The sequence below is a fragment of the Heloderma suspectum genome, chromosome 11, assembly GCF_057233095.1.
Source record: "Heloderma suspectum isolate Gila_16-S chromosome 11, 16-S_ref, whole genome shotgun sequence".
In the NCBI taxonomy this organism is placed as follows: domain Eukaryota; kingdom Metazoa; phylum Chordata; class Lepidosauria; order Squamata; family Helodermatidae; genus Heloderma; species Heloderma suspectum.
Window position 1 is genome coordinate 14,517,501 of NC_139468.1, and position 12,447 is coordinate 14,529,947.

The following is a 12,447-nucleotide window of genomic DNA, read 5'->3' on the forward strand; positions in this document are numbered from 1 at the left end:
TACGGATAATGGCGGCCCCCATAGGGAGCCGCCATTCCCGTTCCTTATTTGGTCGCTGTAGTCTACGTAAATGTTTACGTAGACTACGGCGAAAATAAGGGCAACGCTATTTGCGTTGCCCTTATTTTCGCTGTAGTCTACGTAAACATTTACGTAGACTACATCAACTAAATAAGGAACGCGATAGGCGGCTCCCTATGGGGGCCACCATTCGCGTACGCGCTTTTTTTTTTTTTAAGTCACCTGTGATAGGCTACGTGACGATTCACGTAGCCTATCACGGCTGACTTTGCAGATGTAGCCGTGATAGGCTACGTGAATCGTCACGTAGCCTATCAGGGGGCGTTTTTTTTTTTTTTTAACTTTCGCGTTCACGGCCGGGCGAGGCGGGAAGCCTCCTCCCCGGCCTGAATTTCGGCCGGGCGAGGCGGGAAGCCTCCCCCCCGGCCTGAATTTCAGCCGGGCGAGGCGGGAAGCCTCCCCCCCGGCCTGAACTTCACGGGGGGAGCAGCGAAGCGCTCCCCCCCACCGCGAACAAGCTGCGAGAAAAGGTAAGTGACTTTCGTCCACCCCTATTGCAGACCCGGCCGGCCAGGATTCACGGCGGACCCCCCCCAGCCAGAATTTCGGGGGGGGAGGAACGGGACGCCTCCCCCCTGGCCAGAATTTTGGGGGGAGGGACGGAGCACCTCCCCCCCACCGCGAATCAAAGTTCGTTCAAGGTAAGTGACTTTCGTACATCCCTAAGATTACTCGAAGCCAACATGGATTTGTCAAAAACAGGTCCTGCCAGATGAATCTGATCTAATTTTTTGATCAAGTCACCTCCCTTGTGGACCGTGGGAATGCTGTAGACATCATACACCTCGACTTCAGCAAAGCTTTTGACAAAGTGCCCCATGATATCCTGATGAGCAAACTAGCTCAAAGTGGGCTAGATGAGAGAACGATCTGGCGGATCCACAGTTGGCTACAGAATCGGACTCAAAGAGTGCTTATCAATGGGACTTTCTCAAACTGGGGAGAGGTAACGAGTGGGGTACCGCAGGGCTCAGTCCTGGGCCCAGTGCTCTTCAACATATTTATTAATGACTTGGAGGAGGGGGTGCAGGGAATGCTGATCAAATTTGCAGATGACACAAAATTGGGCGGGATAGCTAATACTTTGGAAGAGAGAAACAAAATCCAAAGTGATCTGGATAGACTGGAGCGTTGAGCAGAAAACAACTGAATGACATTTAATAGGGATAAATGCCAGGTTCTGCACCTAGGAAAAAGAAACCAAATGCACAGTTACAAGATGGGGGATACGTGGCTCAACAACACTACAAGCAAGAAGGATCTTGGAATGGTTGTCGATCACAAGCTGAATATGAGCCAACAATGTGATGTGGCTGCAAAAAAGGCAAATGCTATTTTGGGCTGCATTAATTTGGGCTACAGCCGCCGCCATTTCCGTTCCTTATTTTTCTTCGTCTTAGTCTACGTAAATATTTACGTAAATATTGCAGTGTTGTTGTTGTTGTTGTTTTTACCCAGACGTTTTAGGCTACGTAAAAACCTACGTAGCCTATCAAGTCTCTGTAAAAAAAAAAAAAAAACAAGACTGCAAATGGCGGCGGCGGCAACTGACCAGGAGACCAGCCGCTGCCAAAGCCGCCGCTGGAGCTGCCGCTACCCGGAGCATCCGCTCCAGGTAAGTCTCATCCCATGGAGGATCCGCGGGGGTGGCGGGGGGGGTGGCAGGCCGTTCCGCCACAGATTTCGGGGGGCTGAATGCACTGGCATTCAGCCTCACTGAGATCCATGGTGGAATTCTCTGACATCCCTAGCTCTGTCTTGGATTCCTCCACTGAGCCGGGGGCTGGACCCGATGGCCTTGTAGGCCCCTTACAACCCAACTATTCTATAGGGATGGGGGAGGATTTCTCCCCAAAACTTCGGGGGGCTGAGCGCCAACACATTCGGTCCTCCGAAGGTTGTTCAGGGAGAACTTCTCCGCCCCCCCGCCCCCCGCCCCCCCCCCCAGGATGGGACTTACCTTTCACGAATGTCCCATCCGGTGGCGGGTCCCGGCGGCGGTTCGGCAGGTCTTCGTCAGGGGCGGGGGCGGCAGCCGGTCTTTCGACTGGCTGCCGCCGCCGCCATTACAAGCAAAGTAAAAAAAAAAAAAAAATGCCCCTGTGATAGGCTACGTAACGGTTAACGTAGCCTATCACGGCTAGATTTGCAAAGTCAGCCGTGATAGGCTACGTTAATCGTCACGTAGCCTATCACGGGTGACTTAAAAAAAAAAAAAAAGCACGTACGGCTAATGGTGGCCCCCATAGGGAGCCGCCATTCGCGTTCCTTATTTGGTCCCTGTAGTCTACGTAAAGATTTACGTAGACTATGGCGAAAATAAGGACAACGCAAATAGCGTTGCCCTTATTTTCGCCGTAGTCTACGTAAATCTTTACGTAGACTACAGGGACCAAATAAGGAATGTGAATGGCGGCTCCCAATGGGGGCCGCCATTTGCGTATACACTTTTTTTTTTTTTTTTCAAAGTCACCCGTGATAGGCTACATGACGATTAACATAGACTATCACGGCTGACTTTGCAGATTTAGCCGTGATAGGCTACGTTAATCGTTACTTAGCCTATCACAGGGGCGTGTTTTGTTTTGTTTTTTTCTTTTGAAGTTTGCGGCCGGGGAGACGGGGCGCTTCTCCCTGGCCTGAATTTCGGCCGGGCGAGGCGGGAAGCCTCTCCCTCGGCCTGAATTTCGGCCGGGCGAGGAGGGAAGCCTCCCCCCCGGCCTGAACTTCGGGGGGAGCAGCGAAGCGCCTCCCCCCCCACCGCGAAGCAAGCTGCGAGACCAGGTAAGTGACTTTCGTGCACCCCTACTATTCTATGATTCTATGGAACTTTACTTTCAGTTAGGGATGTTGGAGAAATCCTCCACAGACACCAATGAGGCCGGATTCTATTAAATCCGCCCCCCCCCGAAGTCTGCAGAGGATCGGATCTCCTACGTGCGCCCCCAGGAGGAATCCTCGCCAGCTGCATCTTCCCTGCCAGCCGGTTCCGGAGCACCAGCGATATGGTCGCCATTGCCATATCGCTGCCTGAGAGGATTGACTGCGGACGCAAATGGCGTCCGGGATGCCATTTGCAGCCGTAAAGGCCTTAGTTTAAGGTAAATGCAGTTATTTATGGCTGCATTTACCTTAAACTAAGGCCTTCACGGCCGCAAATGATGTCCTGGACAGCATTTGCATCCGCAATCAATAGTCTCCTTCAGCCAGCGATATGGCACGGCGGCCGTATCGCTGGCACTTCAGAGCTGGCCGGCACCTCTGCGGAATCGCCGCAGAGCAGAGCCGGCCGAAGAGGATTCCGGGGGGAGGAACTGATGGGCATTCCAACCATCCCTACTTTCAGCTTTGGGATTTACTGTTGAAGGGGCCATTAAGAACCATTAGCTTTGCAAAAGACCTGGTCCTGGTGCAGATAAATCTGCTAGATCTGGTTTGTTGATATGGCTCAACCCAGCTGCCTGAATTTATGGGCTCTTCATGGTGGAGGTGTGGCTATGAGGAGCACCTGCCCTTCAGAATTTACCACTACACCACTGGAAATGCCTGAGGTCAAAAGTGCATCCAGGAAATGAAATGTTAAGTCCCCAGTTTGAATGATCTGGCCTGTGATTCTATGCTCATGTACGTAGGAGCAGATGCCATTGAATCCAGTGGGACTTTCGTCTGAGCAGACACACTTAGGATTGTGCTGTTGGGGTGCTATACCCATTCTGTTCTGAGCATAGTATGTCTTTGCAAATGATATGTCCACCTGAATAATGTAACTGCAGACTGATTTTAAAACATCTCTCTGTTTATACCAGGATTGATTTAGTACGGTGTGTTTGTGTGTGTGTGTATGCAGCATTTCAAAAGTGTTTTGCCTTGAATTTTGACATGCATAGTTTATTGATGGCTGGTTAGAGTGAGAACAAAAAATGCATTTCCCCCCGTTTGGTCTGTGTGGCCAACTCTCCCTCCCTCCCTCCCCCACAATAGTTGCATTATTAAATAAACTCAACAGAGCAGAGAGAACATACGGCAGGAATTATAGCAAACAGGCAATGTGGGCCATGTAAATAATATTTGGCCATGTGACTGATAGCAGTCGAAGGCAGTGCTAGAAAAGGAAAAGGACAAGAGGCAGGATAGATATGAGAACTCAGGAACATAGGAAGCTGCCTTACACTGAGTCAGACTATTGGCCCATCTAGTCCAGTGTTGTCAACACTGACTGGCAGCAGTTCTCCAGGGTTTCAGGCAAGATTTTTTCCAGCCCTACCTGGAGATGCCAGGGATCGAACTTGGGACCCTCTGTACGCAAAGCAGGTGCTCTGCCACTGAGCCACAGCCCAACAGTGGGAAAGATATGGAGGAAATGGTGTGTGTCATCAGGAGGGTGTCATCAGCTTGGTTGAGGAACCCCAAAGTTTGCATAAGTTAAAAAAAAGCCCTTTTAAAAAAACCTTAAGGACAAATTAACCACTCCAAAACAGCCCAGTTAGGAGTGAGTATGCTCCACAGCATGCATATGAATTTTCATGTGAACTTTTTTTTTTCATGTGAACTGATTTGGAAATGGGAAGGAATGAAATGGTGCTTGATAAAATGCCAACGTTATAGAAAAGGAAACACACATTCATCCATACCTAGTCTTCTTTGCTCTCCTGCCTCTCTATGTAGGGATAGGCATACTCACTGTGGCCTGGGTCATGTGCCACTTGCCAGACCCCCACCGGCCTCCCGGATGCCCCTGCTTCCTGCGTGTGGCAAGTTGCTGGGCAGTCTGTGAGTGTGTGGCACATAGCATGTGGCTGCCTGATCCCTTGCCGAAACGCCATTTCACGTAAAAATGTCAGCTTGGCCTTTTTTGTGAAGGTCAATTTTATGCAAATGGTGGCCATAAAGCAGCTATTTGAGCAAGATTACAGGTGTGAATGGCCATTTATGCCTGCAACCTTGTGTAAATGGTCACTTAATGGCCGTCATTTGTGTAAAACCAGCCTTTATGAAAAAGGCTGAGCCACCATTGTGTGGCTTGGCAAGGAATCAGGGATCCCCATGTTTGCCCGGCTCGCTGGGCCTTGAGCCCCATCCAGATGCCCGTGATACCTCTATCTCGTGACTGTGGCTGGGATTGCAATGCTTGTTTTAGTTGGCTGATTACTGGTGATTTAAATATTGAGTTCACCTAATCATTGTGATATTTCAATATAAGAAGCCTAGTGCCTGTGGGTGGAACAGGTAGGATAGAAATGTGGAACACAAAGAAACAAGTTATATTTATTATATTTTTTATTCAACATTTCAGGCAAAGAAATGATCTTCCAAAGCAGCTCTTGGCAACTAAAATCAAATGGACTGGGTAACACTTCAGCCAGAGGACTGTCCTCTGTAAAACAGGACACATTGCCACCCTAAGGAGCACACTTCTGATAAGGCTCACATGGCTGCTTTTTCTTCCAAACAGAAGTGGCCAGTTTAAAAAGCTTTTAGAAGAAGTGTGATTAATGTAACATATAGTTTAGCCCTAATATTCCTAGGCTAGTGCTCTTGGTGGGATAAAGGTAATGCAACTACCCAACAGCCACTATAAATGCGGACACCTAACTTGATTTTTCTCCTTCATCTCAGCTCCATGAGAAAACATCCTTATTTTCCTGAACCAGAAGTTTGCAAGGGGTGCATCTTTCGTCTCCACATTTTGCTTGGTTTCTCCTTTGTTTTTGTTTTTTTCTCAGTCATCGTTTACAATATGTTCAGGGATAGGCAAGAAAGTTGGTTCAATTCTCTTTTGATAAGAATTTACCCCCCCCATTGCAACATTCTCCATATTTGAGACAAAAAGAACTTGACATTCATTCATTTATTTATTTATTTATTTAAAGTGTGAATGTGGGAGGAACTGAAACTGACAGATTTGTCCATCCAGGGCTTTGACTAGGGATGTATGAACTATCTAAAATGTTCTCCGTCTATGTTTCACAGATTGTCAGGAGCCTTTTGTTCCACCGTCCACTCACAGACAGATGTGATTTTTTTTTTCCTGTCATGCGGAAAAATATGCAAATAATTACATAAGAGGTTTTGGAACAATTTACGTAATTTTCTTTAATACTTAACATTTAATGTACTGTCCCCCATTCAACTTTTCCTCAGCAGAAAGTTGTGTATTTTCCTATGAATAAAAAAGCACAAATTTCAGGGAAGTTAAAAAAAGAAAAGATCTGGAAGTCCACAGACTCCGCGTGGCCTGAGGGGGTCACTCTGCAGTGGATTCCACAGGTCGGATTCTTAGAAACCCAAGCTCATTTTAGCCTGTCTTGAATTTCGCCAGCATCCCTAGCTTAGTTCTTAAACCTCTGGGCTTGAACCCTAGTGTTTTCAACAATGGTAGTCAGGATTTAGGACTCCCATCTATTTATTCTGGCAGGCACCTTATTTTTAACAGCTATATAGTGGGCAGGTACCTCATGATCCCCCCCATGCCAGGACTGGCTGTATCTATTGAGTTTGGCTAGTGCAGCTGGCTGAAACATTTGTTTCCATTCAGTTTTGATAAGAATTTACCAACATTTGCAAATTTCTTCATAATCAGGATGGAATTTACTTGAGATTTAAAAAAACTGAATGCAGGAGAAAGCAAAACTGACTGACTGGGGAAACTTAACAGGTTTGTCCATCTCTAAATGACTGGCATTTTAGTGATGCCTTTCATTTATAAAACACGTTAAACCATTAAAGGCTCATACCTGCCTTTCCCTCTGCTATGCTATTAGAGTGCACAATTTGGAGACAATAAGCCTATGATCCACAAGCACATTTTCTTGGAAGTTGAGTCACAACTAGAGAGGGATCGATCTTTCAAGTTTGATATTGCTCATCCCTCCCTCCCCCAAGTTAAGTTTGTTCTGACACCTCATGAGTAACGATGTTGGAGAAACCTGCAAAGGAAGCAAGTGAGCTCAGGTTTTCATGAATCTGACCTGAAGATTCCTCACCACACCAGCTTTTCACACTCAGGCAGATTCCACAGATTGTGGACTGGTTTTCTAACTTTCCTGAAATGTCCTTGTAGAAAAATATGCAAAACCAAAAAAATTCTGACCAAAAATGTGCACATCCCCAAAGTCTAGAGTGTGAAAATGCTCATTTTGGGGGAATCTGCACATTCTCGCACATGTGAAATTGCACAAATGTGCATTTGTGCAAATGAGAATTTGCACAAATTTGGAAACTTAAAAAAACACCCAATTCCAGTGATGGGTGGACAATGGAATGAAAGGTGCCTGACAATCCATGAAACACAAACCAATGGATTTTATACAGTCTGTTCATCCCTAAACATGAGTTTGTAAATTTCTGTAAAAGTCTGCATTTTATAAATTGTATGGGGTTTTGTGCTCATTTCTCAAAATGTATGCATTCTATAAGCATTAAAAAAAAAAAAACTGAACTCCCTTCACACTAGGAATGGAAGAAACAGCATTTTTTGAGCTCACCAAAATTCTACAAAATTCACAACGAAGCTCATTTCAGTACACTCCCATTTTATTTTTTTTTTACCCACCCCTCTTTTTTTGGCTTGTTCAAACAGGAAAGGTGCACATTTTGAATGGGGAAAGCATGCATTTATGTGTGTATTTTTCATAAGTGAACCCTTCCCCCCCCCATTGACTAAAATATGAAAATTTGTTATTTTGGAAAAATACAAATTTCAAAATGCATTTTTTTAAAATGCATTTGTGGAATGTGATTGCAAATTTGTGAACATTTCTAAACACACACACACACACGTCCTGTTTGTTCGTGCTCAAGACTGCAAATGGGACATGTTTGCATGGTTTGTGAATGGAAATGAAGTTCTTGTACATCTCTACTTCACACAAAGGGGGTGGGGGTCAGATCTCTCTCTCTCTCTCTCTCTTTATCTCTCTCTCTCTCACACACACACACACACCTGATAAGCCTTATTAGATCCAGACCAAGGTATCAAAGTGGTTTGATGACATTAAACACCATCAGAACATCAGGCCTCAGTAGGACCCAGTAAAGAAGTCCCCAAATAATCCTTTAGGTCCAGATAGTTTCCAGACCAGATATGAAAGGATTCACTGCTCTGAAAGTACCAACATAGGTTCATGATACCATCAGACACTGTTGGCACATCGGGCCTAAGCTGGACCTCATAAGGAAGGCCTGGTCCCCAAAGAATCCTGTAGGCCCAGATTATTTCTAGACCAGAAATAGAGGGAATTCTCCTACAGAAACACAGCTCTGGGATCCATGTACCATTCATGCCTCTTACCAGTTCTATGTCCCAGCTTTTCTTGCAGAAAAATAGGATGGCTGTCGCCTCTTTAAGAAACCCCCTCCTGCTGCTGCTGTAGATGCTATTCAGACCCATTTATATTTAGTGTCACTGCAGCTGCTGCACCTGACGGAGCTGTTAAACCTCAAACAAAACATGTTTTCTAATAAGCCAGCATTTAATTAGCCACCTGTGCAATAAAGGCCTTTATTAAACTGATGCTGGCGGAACAGAGAGACAAAGGGTGATAGGACCCATGAGGACAGAGAATGAGAACTGAGCTCTGCACCCCTCATTTGCTGGCTTGTATCTCAGTGTGTCTGGGGATGACTGGAAGTCTTCCTGTGCAGTAGAGTATTTCAGCCAATCTTCTCAGGGCTGCCTTATTTAGTACATGAGGATGTATAGGGACATTAAAAAAAAAATAAAATCCATGTGCTCCAAGTATCTGTCTTCAGCTGGGACAGATCTTATTCCTAGGGATGGGTGAATGAGTGATGCTTGAGATGGCAAGGATTCTCCAAACATCATCTACTCATCTTGTGCCTGATTCCCATTTGCTTTTACAATCGCTGCTCAGTCTGTGGGAATGGGAAACCTGAGCAAATTGGGCAGCGATCGAATGGGAGATTTGTGCAAATCTCCCCAAATATGTGCAAATTTCCTAAATCCCAGAAATTTCCTCCATAAGCTAAAGTGGGCCTGATTCAGGCTACTGAGGAGATTTCCACAAATTAGAAATTGGTGCAAATTGAACTTTGAATTGGGAACAAGACAAACATGAGCATGTGTTCGCTAATTGGTGAATAGTTTTGGCAGACAAGTGCTCATGCTTGCATTTGGACCTTTGAGCAGGAGATGCTGTCATGTGTTCTGAGCATAAACAAAATTCTCCTAATCCCTACTTATTGTAACCCCCACCCTCCAAATCCACAATCAGGCAATACTTTATTAAGACCAACCAAATATGCACAAAATTGTGGGCAAGATTTCAAGATCTTCAGATCTCTTCATCAGGCAAGGAGATGAAGGTTTAGGTCGGGGGAAAGAGGAGTGGACAGGCTGACTTGAGGGTGAAGTCATGAAGTTTGCATCATCAGAGTATTAAGATGGAATGGAGGAAGAGATGTGCTACCTCCCTTATGAGAGGTTCCCCACCAGTTGCTGGGGAACATGGGTGGGATGGTGTTGTTGCGCTCATGCCCTGCTTGTGGGTTCCCAGTCAGCAGCTGGTTGGCTACTGCGTGAACAGAATGCTGGACTAGATGGACCCTTGGTCTGATCCAGCAGGGTCCCTCTCATGGTCTCATGTTCTAAGAGGCACAGGCTTCAGTGGTTTCATCTCTGCTTATCTTTTTGACAGTGGGGGCTGGATTGTCCCCACTACTAGGTCCTCTGTGGGCTGGATGACTTAATTGGGTGTGGGTTTAAAACCTGGTCCCCAAGTCCACAGAAACTGAACAACTCAGGGAAATCTGGTCCACTTCAGAATCTGCAGGTCAGATTCATGGAAATCTAAACTAATTTGAACCCATGGTGGATTTCTCCAGCATCACTGTATTCAACAAAAATATTGTCTATGCTTGTTATCATGCATTGCATTTTCCCTGTATTTAAATATATTATTATTAATAATAGATCTTAAAAGCTGTGAATCTTATTTACAGAACTTGAAAAAAATTCCAGTTGCAGTTTTCCAGTTCTCAGAAGAACCAAGGGCAACTTATGTGGTCCTTCTCCTTTCCATTTTATCCTCACAACAACCCTGTGAGGTAGGTTAGGCTGAAAGTCAGTGACAGGCCCAAAAAAACCAGTGACCTTCATGGCCAAGTGAGGACTAGAACCTCGATCTCCTGAGTCCCAGCCCAAAACTCTAACCACTACACTACACTGCTCTGGATTGATCTAATGTCAGAAGGAGAAGGCTATTGACTTCATGGCCTGCTTGTTTGCTTCCCAAGAGCTTCTGGCTGAACACTGTGGGAAACAGGATGCTGAACTATAGTTGGGAGAATCTGTCAAGCTCCAACTAGTTGTGATTCTCATTTTTCCACCTCCAAGCTCATTCCAACTTGGGTCCGCTTTGGATTTTGTCTTGAGCCTTTTTTTTTTCCTGCACAGAATGGTGCATGCATTCCTGTGTGCATTTATCAAAATGTACATATTGTTTCTAAACATTCCTTAAATGTGTGCATTTTAAAACCACATTTTTTTCCATTGCGAAAAGTGGTTCTGTGCACATTTTTTTTAAAAAAAGGCACACGTTCTTTGTGCACACACTTCATATATATTGTTTGTGTTACACATAAACACACACACCCGTGCCAAAGTGCATCATAGGCCTCCCAAAGGTATAGATTTTGTCAGTGAGATGTGCCGTTCCATCCTTAGTCTCAGGAGATGTGAACTGGGAATTCTTGCAAAATCCAAACCCATCAAATCTTTCACCTATCCCTTGGTGGACCTTTAGTCTGACCCAGTAGGGCTCTTCTTACATCCTTACATGTGAAGTATTTTCTGGGCCTTATTTATCTTTTCTGGGCCTTATTTATCTGACCCAGTAGGGCTCTTCTTACATCCTTACATGTGAAGTATTTTCTGGGCCTTATTTATCTTGCACTAGATGTACCCCAAATCAGGACCAATACACCTAACATTAAAAACTGTTTATATCATATATTATTCATCATCCAACTCTTCCTAGCAGCCATGGCTCCCCCAGCCTACCAATCTTCCTGGAAAGCTATATTTGGCTGAATAACATCTTTGTGAACTTAGAACTGACATGATATCCTCGGGTTCCTCTGGTCATATGATATGTCTCTGTCTCAAAGTGGGATGGGATCTGTTTTGTAAATGTATATTGATTTATTTTGTGTTGATTTAGTTGTTCTGTATGTATTTCCCTTTGTATCATGTTGATACACTCAGTAAAAAAGGGGGTAGTTCACACACACATACACCCCTGTATGGTGTAACTCCCTATAACAGATCTGTAGCTTCTACCATCATTGCCATTAGTTGATTGTCATAACTTCTGTGTGGCAATGGATGTCACTTATGCCAAAGGACTTCTTTATACTGAGGCTTCCTCATTAAGATCCCCCCGCCCCCAATCAGAAGAAAGACAGACTTCTATGAGAAAAATGGGGAAAACAAGAATATTGGGAAATCAATGCCTTTTCAGTAATTTGCTTTCTATAACATGGTACGTTATATGTGGTGTAATGAACTGCATTCTTTTTCCTCTTCATTTGAAATGTAAAAATAAGTGTTTCATCAGCAAAATCACACAGCTGAAAACAATTTGCCTTAAACTTTATGATGGCATTTGGGAGTTAATAGCCTGGAATGTGTAATTCAGTTTCATTTTTAATAGATGATGTACTTAGAAATTCAGAAAAAAAAGCAATATTTGAGATTTAATTGTGAGGATGGGGTGGAGAGAACTAATAGTGAAACGGTTCCATGGGTTTATGAATACCAGGGAATATCTGACAGTGTTTGTGTATCTCAAGTTCCAGGAACATCTCCTGCCACAATGCGGAGGCTACTTGGTTGGACACAACTGGTATCATCAGGGCTGTGCCAAAACCCCACCTGCCCTTCTGCAGCCTCTTCATCATTTCCCTCTGAAAGAGGCAGTTGTTTTTCAGAGTGCTGAACAACAAAGATAAAACAATTAAAACATTAAAAGAAACACATTCTGAATTTAATAAACCACGGCTAGTCACTGAAGTAAGGCCTCTCAAAATAACAATGTATTCAGGAGGTGGCGAAAGCAGCACACCATTGGCACCTGCCTTACCTCCAAAGCCTGGTATTCCACAGGAAGGGGGCCACCACACCGAAGGCTCTTTTGCTGGTGGACTCCAACCAGGCCATGGGTCCATGTGGAACCACCAGGAGCAAGCCCTCTGATGACCTCAGTGACTGGGCAGGTTGGTAAAGAAGAAGGTGCTCTCTCAGGTATCCTGGTTCCAAGTTGTTTAGGGCTTTGACCACTACTACTACTAATACCTTAAACTTGGCCCAGTAATGAGTAGGCAGCCAGTGCAGTTCCCTCAGCAAAG